At 33.2% G+C, this 16,885-nt stretch overlaps 1 protein-coding gene and 1 pseudogene across 14 annotated transcripts in view; one reads left to right on the forward strand and one right to left on the reverse strand.

Annotated features, from left to right (window-relative positions):
- Pnut (septin 7-like protein pnut) overlaps positions 1-16,885 on the reverse strand; it is a 72,939-nt gene that overhangs the window by 39,050 nt on the left and 17,004 nt on the right. The window lies entirely within an intron of this gene.
- On the forward strand, positions 2,787-16,262 carry LOC139782790 (histone-lysine N-methyltransferase SETMAR-like; annotated as a pseudogene).

Genomic DNA, 16,885 nt, shown 5'->3' on the forward strand with positions numbered 1-16,885 from the left:
TAAAATTGAAATATCTGTTATTCTTAACTTCTTTTCTATTCAAATTGTAAAGTTCATTTAATGTGAATATTACTGCCTTAGGATATTACGAATATAAGTGAATCAGACGATAATCTTAGCGTAGTGTTACCACATTGAAGTGAATCTGAGGACATAGCATAGTGTTATCATATACAAGTGAACCTGATAATACTAGTATAGCTAGTAGTTCGTCGATAGACACATGTTTTTATCGTGGGAAGGTATGCATTATCTATATTATAATTTCGTAATGGCATGTGTATACCTTTTCATGCTTACTTTCTTGACTAATTAAGTTTATGTCCATCTCAGAACTATTTTCTTTTCGTAGTTTTTGTTTGATTTTTTAAATCTTAACTCTCTCTTAGAAAATGTAGAAAAGAACAAATCGATTTACTTACTTTATTGAAATTGTAATTGCCCGTTTAATAACAATAATACAAACCTGCACCATTAAATATGATAGTACTAAGCAATTATACAGTTAAGTTTCATTTCATATTTTTTAGAATCTAAGAGAATTACTCTCAGAATTAGGCACCGGTAAAAAATTATTGACACAAGAACGATTAACTCCATCAGATCACAATAAATTATGTCAGATAATTATTCAAAAGCTTCTTAGCAAATCTATGAAGTATGTATAAATGTATTTAGTAGGAGAGACCGGGGCGAAGTCGTCACCGGGGCGGAGTCATCATTGCAATTATCTCGAAATCTGTATGTTGTGTGAACTCGCCATTATTAATACTGTAAACGCGGCTTATGGTGCCCACGTGACCAACGGAGTTTAGTGAGGTTATGTGCCATGTTGTAATTCTTATCGAAGCAAACGTGTTTTCGGAGGTCGAAAGTAAAATTTTTTGCGCATCGAAAATTTTTAATATCTTAACACTTAAATGCCACACCTCTCAAGAATCTCGTAAATGACACATGGGGTCTAAAAGACCCCAGCATGAAAAATGTCTCCTTACTTATTGATTTTTTGATATTTAGTTATGAAAATTATTTTCAATGTTGTTCAAGGCTTAGAAAAGAGAATAAAATGCTTATATTGTTAAAATTTCAATTTCAACAATGTATAAAAAATTAAGATCGCCAACAGTTAAAATATTGGCTCCAAAATCAAAAAAATAAAAAATAATAAATAAATAAATATGAGCTCCATTTTTGGCGGGAACATTTGAAAATATATCATTCTAAAGGGTCTGGGGTCCGCTGGACCCCGGGTGGCATTTAAGGGTTAAATATTATTGTGTCTCCGAATCTCAAAGTAAGTGATTCTAAAGAGTAATGCATGCTGAACACGAATCCAGTGAAGTTTTTTTATTTTAATTAATTTCTAATATTTTATGAGCGACCAAACTTGAAACTTGTGTCTGGGGCGAAGTCGTCACCAAGCCATATCATGGAGACTTCCGGTGAAAATCAAAGTCAAAGAAGCAGCAGTGGTCGGATTCCGACGAGGACTTGGATAATATGTGCTGTGTGTGCTCAGAGATAACAGAATAGAGCTGACGAGAAACGTGCGAGCGTAGGGCACATAAGTGTGTGCGCTTTTCTTGTAATTATTTTTCGCCATCGTGTTTTTAATTAATGTTTCCATTTTTCTATTAAAAAATAATTAATAAAATGTATCCTATCATTTTTCATGATCGGAATTATGAATTTTCATTTAAAATTCAGTCCGAGAATGGAGTGACGACTCCGCCTCGGCAATTTTGACATTACAATTTTTGCACCATTGTCGTTTTCACTCTATACCAGTTAAACAAAGCGACCAAGTAGACCAAAAATGTCCGTATAAATTTTGTAGTCAAGGGATCACTCTTTATAACGGTATACCACATCTTACTAAAATTATTTGTTTTGTTGTTAAAAATCGGCACCGAAAAAATAGTGATGACTTCGCCCCGGTCTCCCCTACAGCTTCGAAATTTACAGTGCTTTGTACTTATTTATTTCATTCTGTTTTTTATTGTAAAATAAAGACTTAAGAATTTCAAGAATGGGCTACAGAAATTGTTAGCCTTTTTAAATACGAAAAAGCATCTATACCTATATTTCGTTCCAAGAAACGCTCAATTGAAACGTTTTGCTAATGGAAAACTTTGGCACAAGTATAATAATCTTAAGAAGTTAGTTAGAAAACACAAAGAAGTGTGTGAAAAAGAAAATATTGAAATCCTGAGAACAATGACAATGCCTGTAGAGAGGCATTGATTACATTACGTGCCATTCAACCGGAAGATAAAAATCTTGAAAATTTGTGGAAAGAAACATTTACTGGAAGAAACAGAGGAACTTCGATTACAAATTATTATGAAGATCCCATATTAAAAACTGCGATTGGTGCTAAACTTGTAATGTTGTAATAGTAAATGACATTTTAACGTTCTATATTCTATAACTCAGGTTAAAAATGCGTTGTAATGTAATGTCAATGGTTACAGTTACAGATTGATTTTCAAATAAAAACAGGAACAGATACGTTTATTTTCCAAAAAAAGTAACCTGAAATCGCTTCGTATATACTACTTCTCGTTGAGAAAACAGAAGTATGTCCATCATTGTGTAGTGGCAAATGGTATATACATAAATAATTTTTTGAATGTCATAGTTAACTTTTTTGTACAAAACATCCTATTACAACATTCTCGAAGTCGCGTCTAAATATGAGGGTATATGAAAATGGGAGAAGAAGCTTGGCTTAATTTATACATATATTACTTGCAGATGTAGGGTAGAGTGGGGCAGGTTGAGACATGGGGCAGGTTAAGACATCTATCGATATCTCGAAAAGGGTGATTGCCAGCGGATTGACACCAATGCCGATAGATAGGAGCTATTGTCCGCAACATTTTTCATACCCACACTGACGTTCGTGACCGGGCATGGCGGCGCGAAAATTCTTTCAATTTTTAGAACCATCAAAAGATAAGTAAAATTTATGTTTTGCATGTCACGCCTTCTTTAAGGCAGGCTGGTCCCTGAGCCGAGAACTCTGCGTTGACGGTGGCGACGTACCGTCGCGGCAGAAATAAGAACTCTCTCCAATGGAGAATTCTGTCCTTTGTGACATGTTGACAACCTATTTTGTGTTGCGTTTAATTTCTTTATTATTCGCTCTGTACTTGTGCTATAACGTTTAACGTATTCATGAAACTCGTAAAATTGACCGAGAAGTAAGATTTGCAAGGAATACATATGTGGAGGAACATTTTCCACTCCTTTCGATAGTTGTCAAACGGCTTGTTTTCCCGTATGTTTAGGCTTCGTTTTATGGTTGTTTGTTTATTGTCGAGGGAAAAGAATAGTCCCCGGTCAATTTTAGAAGTGTTCTGAAACGATCTATAGTGATTTTTTTTATTAAAATGTCTTTTTATTTCGGAATTTACCGCAACCTAAAATAGGGTAATTTCTCGCCTCGATAGCAAGAAATTCAATATGGCCGCGGTGACTACCCAGGAGCCTTAACACTGGTCATAATTCTTATCATTTCGGTGAAAACTTAAATTTTATTAAAAGGCAGGATATTTCTGCATATTTTAGGCCTTGGAGATTCGCACTTAAGTGACAGGTTACAGCGGTATTGAATAATTTTATAAATCTTTGTATAATGGGGTCGGTTGAGACGAATTTTCGTGGGGCAAGTTGAGACACCGTAATTTTTCTCCTGTCATATATTAAGTAATTTAACACTGTTTTTTTTATGGTTTAAGGTTATTAATGTAATCGTTACATCCTCTTACAGGTATCATGCCATCAGCCTTACTGTTTGCTAGTCAATGTCAAAGTCAAGGAAACATAACTTAACAAGAAAATCCACGGAAGTGTCCCCCTCCGATTTTGATGAGCTCCTAGAATGTTGTTTTCTAGATGAAAATAAGGGACACGTATTTTTTTATACGTGCCTATACGCGTGTTTAGGGGGTGAAACACCCCTTTGAAAAAATCGGCTTTTCTCTTTCAGGCCGAATATTTCCGAAATTATAAAAGATGGAAAAAAATTTTTTAAACATACTAAAAACTCATCAAAATCTGGAGGGACACTTCCGTGTGAGTTTCCTTGTTAGCACATTATAAGTACATAAGTCATTGTCTCGTAAACGTGTCAAATAACTATTACATCACTATCTAGTTTACGTACATATTAATAGTTTAGGTGCATATTAATGCATAAGGTTAATGGCGGTGCTATAAAATAAGAGAAGTAAAAAAAATATTTTTAAATAATACTTTATTATTTTTTATGAATATTTAGGTTGGCTTCTTTGTGTAAATTTTTTTTGTTCTGAATAAAGATAGTCATATGTTCAAAAAATGGTGTTTAAATCATTATTATAGGTTGGGGCACATTGAGACAAATGCAGGAGTTTAGAAGATAATTAATCACACTCGAATGGTTTAACTTATTAAAAATTAAAAATTACTTTCATGTACACGATCTTTAATTTACCTCTCTTAGTTCAGGAAATATGAGTCCAAACAAAAAATCCGTCTCAACCTGCCCCACCATACCCTACCCGTTGAAACATTAAGCCTTCTCATATTACCTTATTTATTAAAATCAAGTAATGTGAAAACAGGCAATAAGAAAAGGTGGAAACCGTCCAAAATAGAAATTGCTAAAAGTTTTATTTTTCGAGTTTCTGTAAGCAATTTTTTACATGTCTTTGGAAAATCATGTCATTCGCAAAACATATTTATAATTGGATTATTTTTTCAGAATATAGCAGAATATAGTAGACTTGGAACCTAAACTCCATAAAAACAAAAATTTGAAGCTTATAGATTGACACTTCAGCCAATGGTTGCAGTGGGTTCCATTTTAAACTTTACATCTTTTTACGTTATTGTTAACGATGTTAAGTATACAACAAGTTTGATGAATGCAATCAATTTATGCTTGCAAATCTTCTTTGCGCTAGATGCAACAGATTCTGAAATAATGTGGTATTTTTGACAACAATATGTTTATGGCATTACTAACAAAAAATATCATCAAAATTTTATTTCTGTTGATGCCACTTAGCACGAAGTAGAACAACTTGTGCTTACTCGTAGGTAAGTCATGTCAATAATAATTTATAGCAGTGCTACTCGTTTATGGAAGTGTAATAAGCATTCCAAAAGATGATAAAATGCGAATATTGTCTGAAAATAAAACTTTTCTGAACAGGTATTTAAAGCTACATACACGTTTTGAGTATCGTACAAATATTGCTTGTGTGAAATATACTTGTAATTTCAAGGATTGTAATCGTTGTTATGCCAATTATAAAGCTATTTATCAATATAAAAAGCGTTGCAAACATTTCGAAACAGCAATATCTGATTCTGATATTTCCAAAAACGTAAGGTAAATGTACCAATAACTGGCCACTTAACGATACAAGGAAAATAAATCTTAAATTTAACACATAAAATTAATTTCATACTAAAAAAAAATTTTTTTATTTAGAAAGTTATTACTATTTTCTGCTTAAACAAGTAAAAAAAACGACATTTTGGCCAGCCCAATGTGATCAGTCCCAGCGTCCAAATTATGAGGTCCCAGTAACTGGCCATAACTTTTTTAGCGTATTAAAATAATTTTAATAAAAGAAATTTTATTTTGCAGAGCGACAGCAAGAAGAAAATAATATATACGTTAATAAAAAAACGTTAGAAAAGTTAAAAATATAAAAATATTGGATAAAGAAATGCTTAAGAGGTTAGAAAATATAAAGTCTTAAAAAAGTTTTTACAGTCTAATAAATAATTTATTTTTATTATTAATGTTTTAAATAAATACATTTATTTATTATTAATTAAAAAATGGTTTTACAATCTAATAAATAATTTATTTTTACTACTAATTTAACACAATTGAATTTAACTCACTTAAAACTTTAAAAGTTCAATACAACACATTTTAACAGACTGTTTGTAATAGTTGCTGGTGTCCTTTTATATCAGAAAAGGATCATAAGTGGTAACATAGGTGGTAATATAGTACCTTTAGCATTTACTGTAAACAAAACAGTTATGCTTTCTTTCTCATCACCATGTACAATTTTATAAAGACTTTGATCCTTTACAAGCCAATACACTGTCTGCCTTTGGAACTAAGAAAAAAGAACTTTCATCTAACAAATACCCTTGACAGCTGGATGTCCAGTAGGTTTAACTTTTGTAAATGTTCTTTCACTTCTCTGAATTAATTCTTTAAAATATCTTCTGTTGCTGATGCTCAATTCATTGTCAAATTTTTAGCGATTCTTGGTGTCACATCTAGATGTCTACGACAAAAACTTTCCCACCAGTTGTTTTTTTTGATTGGATTTCCCACCAGTGTCTGCCTGGTTTATTATCCTTTAAAGGAGACTCAGTGATAAGTTTCTGCACACACTGAAGAAGTTGACTGGATTTTTTATTGCAGCCAAAGAGGTTTCCCTGTAACAAAATCTCAACATCTTCAGTGTGTGCAGAAACTTATCACTGAGTCTCCTTTCAAGGATAATAAACCAGGCAGACACTGGTAGGAAAAGTTTTTGTCGTAGACATATAGATATGACTCCAAGAATCGCTCAAAATTTGACAATAAATTGAGCATCAGTAACAGAATTAAGATGTTTTAAAGAATTAGTTCAGAGAAGTGAAAGAACATTTACAAAAGTTAAATGTACTAGACATCCATCTGTCAAGAGTATTTGTTACATGAAAGTTCTTTTTTCTTGGTTTCAAAGGCAGACAGGCAAATAACTTACAATTTGATTAATTTTTACTTAATTTTTTAAATATTTTAAACAAAATGTTTAGTGGCATAATTTTTTATATAAGACACTGAATAACCAAATAACATAAATCAGTAAAAATATTTTTCTTACTTTATGTATATAGCTTAATAAAAAATAAAATGTCCGTCAATGGCAGGTAATGGGACATGGCCCGTCATTGGTATATTTACCTTAAATATTATGTTCGTGATACGACTTCAAAACTAAACTTTTGTAACGAAAGAACCGAGTCTGAATGTGATGGTAACGATATAGATGTTAATCAAAATTGGAACATTGAAGGTACATGTAATGAACTTCGTATATTAGCATTACAACTAATATCTTCTTTACATGTTGAGTCAACATTATCTCGATTACAAATTGATCGTATTACGCGTATATTTCATTCCTTCCTTAATACTAAATATGTAAACGATAAAAAAAGAAAAATATCTCTCATGGAATCTCACCAGATTCGGATCATATAGTTGAACAATTTAAAATATTGCAAAATGTTTTCAACGATATTGACAGTGAATGTAAAAGGAACAAACAAATATTGGACTTAACAAATATTGGACATAATATTAACCCTATACAAACATTCTTTGGAACAATGGAAATTAGAAGTGACATTGAATTAAAAACTCAAAATGTGTATGGGCAATTAATACCATTAAGAAAAGTTTTAAAAGCATATTTCGAAATAAGTGATATATTTCAAAAAATTTGTAAGTATATTGCAACATTGGATGAAAATAACGATATTTCCAATAATATACAAACCGATTTTTGGAAATCGAAAATCTTAAATGTTTCAAAGGAAAAATCTTTTATTTTTCCTTTGTTTCTATACGAAGATGCTTTCGAAACAGTAAATTCACTTGGATCGCATATGATGATATATACAAGTTATATGGTACATTTCAATACCATGTTTGCCACCGGAATTGTATTCCAGATTAGATAGTATTTTTCTTGTGCACAATTATATCATGCAGATGATTCCCAAAAATGTTCCCGAAAGAATGAATTTATTCATATTTAATCAAAGAATTAATATGTTTTTTTTTTAGAAAAAGAAGGCATTACATTGGTTGTAGAGCATCTACAGATATTTAAGTATATTTTAAACTCACATTAATTATCGGCGACAATTTGGGGTTACGTGGTATTTTGGGATTTGTAGAAAGTTTCTCTGCCGGTATCTGCTGTCGATTTTGTAAAGCACCAAAGGACATGTCTCGCAACTAACTATAAAATATAGTAAAATTATAGTTATCCCAATCATTTTTTCTCCCAGTGTAATGAAGTTAACGAGCTACAATCTTAATCAATTCCCTGAAACGCATAAAATGTTGATCTCACTTAAAAAGTTAAAAGTTATTACATAAGTAATACGCAGTTTAGGAAAATAGCTGCGCCCTGCGCCTTTGCATGTTCGCGCGATATAAGGTGCACGTGTGTGTGAAGCTGGCGTCTCATTTTGTTGAAACTCACAAACTATTGAGAGTTCTGGCTTCCTTTTCAGTAGTTCTAGAGTTCCTGATAGGTTAAACATATAGTTCTGGTCATTAAAGCCAAAAAACGCGTCAGTACAAATTGAGACGCCAGGTTCACGCATCAGCGTCTCACTTCGTCCTGTGAAAGTTCGGTATAAGGGGAACGGCCCAGTACTCGAACAGTACCCAATACCCGAACAAATTTGCATATATCTCTTATTTTTTATAAATAAATATCAAAATAACTAAATAATATTTTTTTTTATATTTTCCTTAAACATTTGCTATTTATATTTTTACTAAAAAATTGTTACTAATACAATATTATCGGCAAAAATCATTTTAGAAACATGGGATCATGGATTTGCGCGATGTTTAGTTTACTTATCTTACGAATTTTTTTTAGAAAGACCGATTTTCTAATTAGAGTTTTTTTTAAATGTAATATACTTAATTGTATTATTAAAATAAATTAAAACTTCTTAATAAGTTTTAGAATAAGTTTCAAATATTAAAAATTAAAAAAATATTAAAATTTATAAGAAATTACCGTGTTCGGATTGTGGGTCACGTAATAAGTCATACGTCCCGTCACTTGAACAGTAACTAAGCAGATTGTTTATGCATGTGCTGTCATTAATAATTAACGTATTTTTTCAATATCTTAATTATTTATGCATATTTTTTATGTATAAATATTTATCAAATCCTTAAATAAAAAGATATATATATTATTTTCTACAAAAAGTGTCTACATTAAAGGTAAGAACGAAAAATGTTTAATCTAACCTCAACATTATATGTATTATTATAAAAAAAAAGCTAAAAAGCTAAACTCAAAGTTATTAAAGAGCAAGAAAAAATGAAACAAGCGGCAGAAAAATTATTGAAAAGAAAAATGAAAGAAGAAAAGATCGTTAAAAGAACTAAAAAATTAAAAAATTAAATTTTTTAATGTTATATATAATACTAAATGTTATAATACAAAGTCTTCAAATTTTTTAATTAAAAAGGTAAATGTTATTAATACATAAAATATTTGTAAACGGATTAAATAAATAAATTCCCAAAACTCTTCCTAAAAGTTATTCTTTTCTAAGTTCGGGTATATACTAGGACATACAAATGGAACATTCGGGACATAAGTTTTTCCAGCGTTCGGGTACTGGGACAAATAGAATATCGTGTTTTAATCTTTATAATAAATAATTTTTAATAAAAAATAATCTTGTTTTGTCATTTTCTATTGTATATATTATAGTTTATGTATATAAAAAAAATTACTTGTTTTTTAAGCAGATTAATCAATTATATACGGCCAATTTTGATAACCAAGTCTTATATGTTCGAGTACTGGGCCGGTCCCCTTATTTGTCAGATTTTAAAAGATCTATAGTTCTATATGAGTTCTAAGGCCCGGTCTACAATGGATGTCGTAACTGTCGTAAGTCGTGAGTCGTAAGAAATTGACCAATCATTAGTTGATTATTCTCCTCAAATTCGACTGTGATTGGTCAATTTCTTACGATTAACGACTTACGACAGTTACGACATCCATTGTAGACCGGGCCTAAAGGCCGGTTCTACAATCAGTCGTATGTCGTAGTCGTATGTCGGAACGCAGTCGATGGTCCAATGAGAGAATTTCTTTTTCAAAAACGAATTTTCCTCATTGGACCATGGATTACGTTCCGACCTCGACATACGACTGATTGTAGAACCGGTCGAAGAGTTCTGGCGATACATTTATTTTTAAATAATTTGTATCGCCCGAGAAAGCCGCCATTTACGGGTATATGGGTGAGACGCTGGCCGATTTTCGACAATTATGTTAGTTTTATTATAATTCTCATGTATAATAGTTTTTAACGTGTCTTTCCAAAGAGTTCTAATAATAACAAAATATTTGATTATTTTTAAAAAAATTTTTTCTTCCGAGAAAGCCGCATTTACGAGTATATGGATGAGATGCTGACCAATTCTCGACAATTGTGTTAGTTCTATTATAATTCTCGTGTAGTTCTATCAAATCGTTTTCCAAAGAGTTCTGACGGTAAGCATAATAAATAATAATAAAAAAATCATATATTCTCGGGCGATAAAAATTATTAAAAAAAACAATGTTTATCAAACAACAATATGATCTCGCTCGACTAATGTTTATCGCCAGAACTCTTCCTAGAACTCATATAGAACTATAGATCTTTTAAAATCTGACAAATACTGTACCTTTCGCAGGACTTTTGCAGGACAAAGTGAGACCTAACTTAACCTAACCTAGCATTTAAGTTTGTACTGACGCGTTTTTTGGCTTTAATGGCCAGAATTATTAAACTATTTGTTTAACCTATCAGGAACTCTAGAACTATAAAAAAAAAGCCAGAATTCTCAATAGTTTGAGTTTCCGCAAAATAAGACGCCAGCTTGACACATACGAGGTGCATAGAGTGAAATAAAAGTCTTGATAAATCAATATTTTTAAAACTGAGGAAGTTATAAGACCACACAAAGAGTGAATTCTTACCTTACACAGAAAAAAAGTGTCAAATCAACGTCTAATCTCATTTCAAGATTATACCCGGGAAAAAATATTTCTATCTGACAGTATATGAACATATATAAATAAGATATGAACAGATATAAGTTTTACATGCCCATATATAAAGCATATATAATCATATATTGTTTTCTATCGCCATATATGATCAGAACGTACATTATACATGACACAAGATCTGATCATATAAGTTCATATGTGGTCAGACATATTATTATGTGTAGCCAGATATGACACTATACATAATCGTATCTGGCCTCACATGGTCGTATATAAAGAATGTTCGGCCATGTATTATTAAATATAATTATATGTGGCCATACATAACTGTATACGGCACTGTATATGATCATATATGACAAGATGCGATGCTGTATATATGATTGTATATGTTCATTTACGGCCGGAAAGATATGAAACTGATCAGATCTGTCTATATATGACCAGATTGGGATATAATGATATAAAATGTCGCGGGAAAAAATATTTATATCTGACAGTATATGAACATATATAAATGAGATTGAACAGATATAAGTTTTACATCCCCATATATGGAGCATATATAATTATATATGGTTATCTATCGCCATGTATGATCAGATCCGTACATTATACATGATATATGTGTCCGTGCACGCGCATGTGTGTGTGTGTGTGTGTGTGTGTGTGTGTGTGTGTGTGTGTGTGTGTGTGTGTGTGTGTGTGTGTGTGTGTGTGTGCGTCCATAGCTGACCATTTCCATAGCTGACCATACATGTCCAAATTGATATGATCATTTATGATCAGATATGAATATTTTTTCCCGGGTATATACTTGTATGCAAAAATATATCTTGAAATGAGATTATATTGCGTTAAACAAAGAAAATTTGCTTGAATAAAGTCATTTATATAGTTAAACGAAGTTTTATATAGTTCAATCAAGAAAAAATTTTGAAATTCTTATAAGATTATATATTCTTGCGTATATACAAGTATATCAGAGTTGATTTGACACTTCTTTTTTTTCTATGTACGGAATAATGTAAGTAAAGGCAACCGCTGAGGAATCTTAGTTTCTTCACATACTCCACAAAGCAAGACGGAAGCTTTAAACATACTTTGAATAAAAAGAGAGGTCCACCTCTATAATAAACACTTATTGTAAGATATATATCAATCCAAATATACATATTTAGAGAAACGAAATTTTTGGATATTTTCATCATTGACAGTCAAGGGGTTAATTTGTTAATTCTATCAAATGAGAGATGTCTATCTTCTGTATAAGAAAAAAAATATACGTGCACGTCTCACATAAAAATATATGCGCTTTCTCCGGCTTTTCAGCGCTACATTTTCGATCGTCATTATCCTCGGCCTTATTATCTTCGAACTCACGACCTACAGAGCGTCTCCCCCCTCTCCTTTCGAGGACCAACTTTGGTTCCCAGGCTTGGGAACCCCTGCCGTAGGTCAATACTCTCTCTCGGCGAGGTTCGCTACCACTACTAGGCACCACCACCGGGTGGCGCGAGTCATCGTCGTCGTGGTGACTCGATTAAATCGATTCCGTGGAAAATGCATCGCGAGCGCGCACGGACGACGCTTTTGTCTCACTAAGCTCTTCTTGAGTGCGAGCGATTGAGCCCCCTCGTACGGAACGGAGTCTGCTGCCGCCTTTCATCTTCTTCCGAGTCTCTGTTGGCTAGATTGCCGCGCCGCGCCGTCGCTTTCGATGATCGTCCGCCGGCGAATGAACTTTTACATTAAAGACCGCGTTTGCACTGCGGCACGTGCTCGCTCCGTTTTCGACGAACGAGAGGGACGACGGAGTGAGAACTGAATCAAGATTTTTTTCGCGCAAACCGCCATGGAAAAGGAAGCAGGCACGGCAATGAGCAAGGCTTTTTCGTTACAATTTTCAATAAGTTGATACAAATATAAAATGTATTTATGCGATTTACCGTATTTTACGACACGAGTCTAGTGAATCATTCATTAAGTACCATTTGTATATTTCAAATAATTACGCTTTCATTAAACGCTCAACATTATTTGGAGTTAATTAATCGTCGGAAGAAAAGGGAATTATGACAACATCCTACGACGAAGATTCGCTAAGCTATTTTCTTAATAGCGAGGTTGCTATTATACGCACGAGAACACGTAAGTCATGTTAATTGTTAAACGAGAACAAACACGTGAGCGTACTCGAGCAAGGTTGATAAATGATAACACCTATATTTAACGCCTATACTGATCGTCAGGCTAAATTATATCGCACCCAAGTCGCAGTCCCAATATTATAATTCGCCATTTATCCCATGGCATGACAAATAAATAACTATATAAAACAATATGTTTTGATAGGTAACGATATGTTAAAATATTCGACAAGCAAGCGAAATTTTTGCAATTCCGCTTATATACGAGGGTTGTTTGATAAGTTTGGTAAATTTGAATGAAATGAGACGTGATGCCTGGAAAGTTCCACTCTTCAAACTTCCCCAAGACAAAGGGTACCCCACGTTAAGATAGGCAAAATGCCACTGTCAATGAAACGGAAAAATGACTTTCGATTTGCATAAGTACACTAAAAAAAGAATTTTCTACGATTTTTCCGACCATCCATCCCCCCTCCTTTTCCTAGTGGCACCAAAAAACCGCTTTTTTTGAAAATTAGTTTTTTTCTCCGGTTTCTTCATGTTAAAAATTTTGAAAAAATTTGAGAATATAGCTTATAAAAAGTACTTAGCACACAATTTTTTGAGCTTTAGGCGCGTTGAATACCTAACCTAAAAAAATTAAATAAATATTTGAATCAATTTTTTTCTAATTTCTTTGATAGTTGCAGGTCTAATTACTCTAGAAAATTGTATATTTTAGTGTTCTACATGTATTAGAATTTTTTCAGATTTTTCGGAATGGTGGGCCGTACTCAAAAATGCGAAAAACCCTATTTTTAGTCACTTTTGGGCCTTTTATGGTCCTCAAATGATTGATAGTGCCTTAACTGACTCTAAAATAAACATAATATATTACTTTTGGATATATGTTGTCAATATTTGATACATTCCGATACGTCTCATATGTTTTTGAGCATGAAATCGGTCATAACTCAACGAGAAAACCCTACTTTTTGTATAAAAGTGCCTATTTTTCGTCGATTTCTGGATTTTTGGTTATTTTATCTAAGTTTTTTTTTGCATATGATTGGTAAATGTGAATATAAATATAATAAAAAATTGTACCTCTTATACATATATATTTCGAAGAAATCGTTTATTTATTTAAATATATACATTTTCATGAAAAAAAAATTAATTTTTATCATTCCATGATCGTCTCTTTAATCCTCCTCGTCACTATCTTCCTCAATTACTGGTGTTACTTCTTCGAAGTCAAACAATGTTGTAAGTATCTCAGCTGGTCGAATAATCCTTGACAAGTATCTTGCATGAGACAGGTAAAAAACTATGGCGGCTATATGCGAGCAACACCCTATAGTTCTGTTACCATTAGCGCCGTTACAGCAATAACGTCTGACACTGTTGAGTCCCACACTATCAGGTTGATATTGTAAATAAGATTTGTAATATCAACCTGATATCGCCATAGTTTTTTACCTGTCTCATGCAAGATACTTGTCAAGGATTATTCGACCAGCTGAGATACTTACAACATTGTTTGACTTCGAAGAAGTAACACCAGTAATTGAGGAAAATAGTGACGAGGAGGATTAAAGAGACGATCATGGAATCATAAAAATTAATTTTTTTTCATGAAAATGTATATATTTGAATAAATGAACGATTTCTTTGAAATATATGTATAAGAGGTACAATTTTTTTTATTATATTTATATTCACATTTACCAATCATATGCAAAAAAAACTTAGATAAAATAACCAAAAATCCAGAAATCGACGAAAAATAGGCACTTTTATACAAAAAGTAGGGTTTTCTCGTTGAGTTATGACTGATTTCATGCTCAAGAACATATGAGACGTATCGGAATGTATCAAATATTGACAACATATATCCAAAAGTAATATATTATGTTTATTTTAGAGTCAGTTAAGGCACTATCAATCATTTGAGGACCATAAAAAGCCCAAAAGTGGCTAAAAATAGGGTTTTTCGCATTTTTGAGTACGGCCCACCATTCCGAAAAATCTGAAAAAATTCTAATACATGTAGAACACTAAAATATACAATTTTCTAGAGTAATTAGACCTGCAACTATCAAAGAAATTAGAAAAAAATTGATTCAAATACTTATTTTATTTTTTTAGGTTAGATATTTAACGCGCCTAAAGCTCAAAAAAATTGTGTGCTAAGTACTTTTTATAAGCTATATTCTCAAATTTTTTCAAAATTTTTAACATGAAGGAACCGGAGAAAAAAAATAATTTTCGAAAAAAGCGGTTTTTTGGTGCCACTAGAAAAAGGAGGGGGGATGGATGGTCGGAAAAATCGTAGAAAATTCTTTTTTTAGTGTACTTATGCAAATCCAAAGTAATTTTTTCGTTTCATTGACAGTGGCATTTTGCCTATCTTACCGTGGGGTACCCTTTCAGCCAGTAGTGACGCGTTGCGCGTTGTTCACATTTGGTAGTCGTTTGAAGCGAGCGGTTTAGCAGTTGCAAAAAAAAATTTGTGCAGTAATAAAACACTTTTATTTAAAGAAGTGGACAGCAGCGCAGATCAAAGCCGAGTTAGACGAAGTTCATAGGGACTCTGCTCCTGCGTTGAGAATCGTTTATTTCTGGATAAATGAATTCAAACGTGGCCGAACCTGCACTGAAAACGAAGCGCGTCCAGTTGAGGTCACCACGTTGGGTATCGTGGAAAAAATGGTATGGTTATGGAAGATCGCCGATGAAGGTGCGTGAGATCGCTAAGGCCGTAGGCATTTCCACGGAACGAGTGCATAACATCCCGCATGAAAAACTGCATGTGAAAAAGCTGTGTGCACGATGGGTGCCGCGATTGCTAACTCTTGATAAAAAACGCACTCGAAAGGACGTTTCAACTCAGTGTTTGGCGATGTTGAAGCGCAATCCACAGGACTTTTGGCGTTGATTCGTGACTGTGGACAAAACTTGGATCCACAGCTACACTCCTGAGTCGAAGGAGCAATCAAAGCAGTGGATAATGCCTGGTGAAAGTGCGCCGAAAAAGGCGAAAACTGTTTTGTCGGTTGAAAAGGTGATGGCCACTGTTTTTTGAGATTCCCAAGGAATTATTCTGATTGACTACTTGCAGAAGGGTAAGACAATAACAGGAGAGTACTATGCAACATTATTGGACCGTTTGAAAGAAGAGCTAAAGAAAAACGGCCAAGATTGGCGCGCAAAAAAGTGCTCTTTCACTAAGACAACGCGCCGATCAACAAGTCGACCGTCGCAATGGCAAAATTACACGAATTGAGCTTCGAATTGATTCCTCATCCATCCTATTCTTCAAATTTGATCCCGTGCGACTTCTTTTTGTTCCCAAACTTGAAAACCTGGGAAAAAATTCTCGTTAAATGAGGAACTCATCGTCGCCGTCAATGAGTATTTTGCAGGCTTTGAGAAAGCCAACTTTTCTGACGGTATTAAAAAATTGGAAACTCGCTGGACCAAGTGTATAGCCTTCGATGGAGACTATGTTGAGAAGTAAACGCAATTTGAAAAAAAAAGTGTTTTACTTGCTTTTTTACCAAACTTATCAAACAACCCTCGTATAATCCTCCCCTCGAATAACATGTCGAATAACATGTGTTAAAAGAGCTTTTTAAATTTCACCGCGTTACAGAGATTACTCGAGTAAGGGGAATGTAGGTCCGTCCAACGCTTGCATAATAAGCGCACTCATAAAATTTCAGCGAACGACTTCCTCCTTCTCTCTATCTGCCGAGTTCGCCGCTCATTTTAATATTAATGAGACAAGCTGATGATTCGATCACGAGGAGTCTCTTTTTCAAACGCCCTTTTATTAACCGCAGAATTATTGCGTCGAATTTCGCGGTATCGATCGGACTCTTAGAGTTGTAAATCAATCTTGCAACC

Source organism: Temnothorax nylanderi, unplaced genomic scaffold (genome assembly GCF_030848795.1).
Source record: "Temnothorax nylanderi isolate EJ_2023f unplaced genomic scaffold, tnyl_v1.0 TNYL_tig0440_pilon, whole genome shotgun sequence".
NCBI classification, from domain to species: Eukaryota; Metazoa; Arthropoda; class Insecta; order Hymenoptera; family Formicidae; genus Temnothorax; species Temnothorax nylanderi.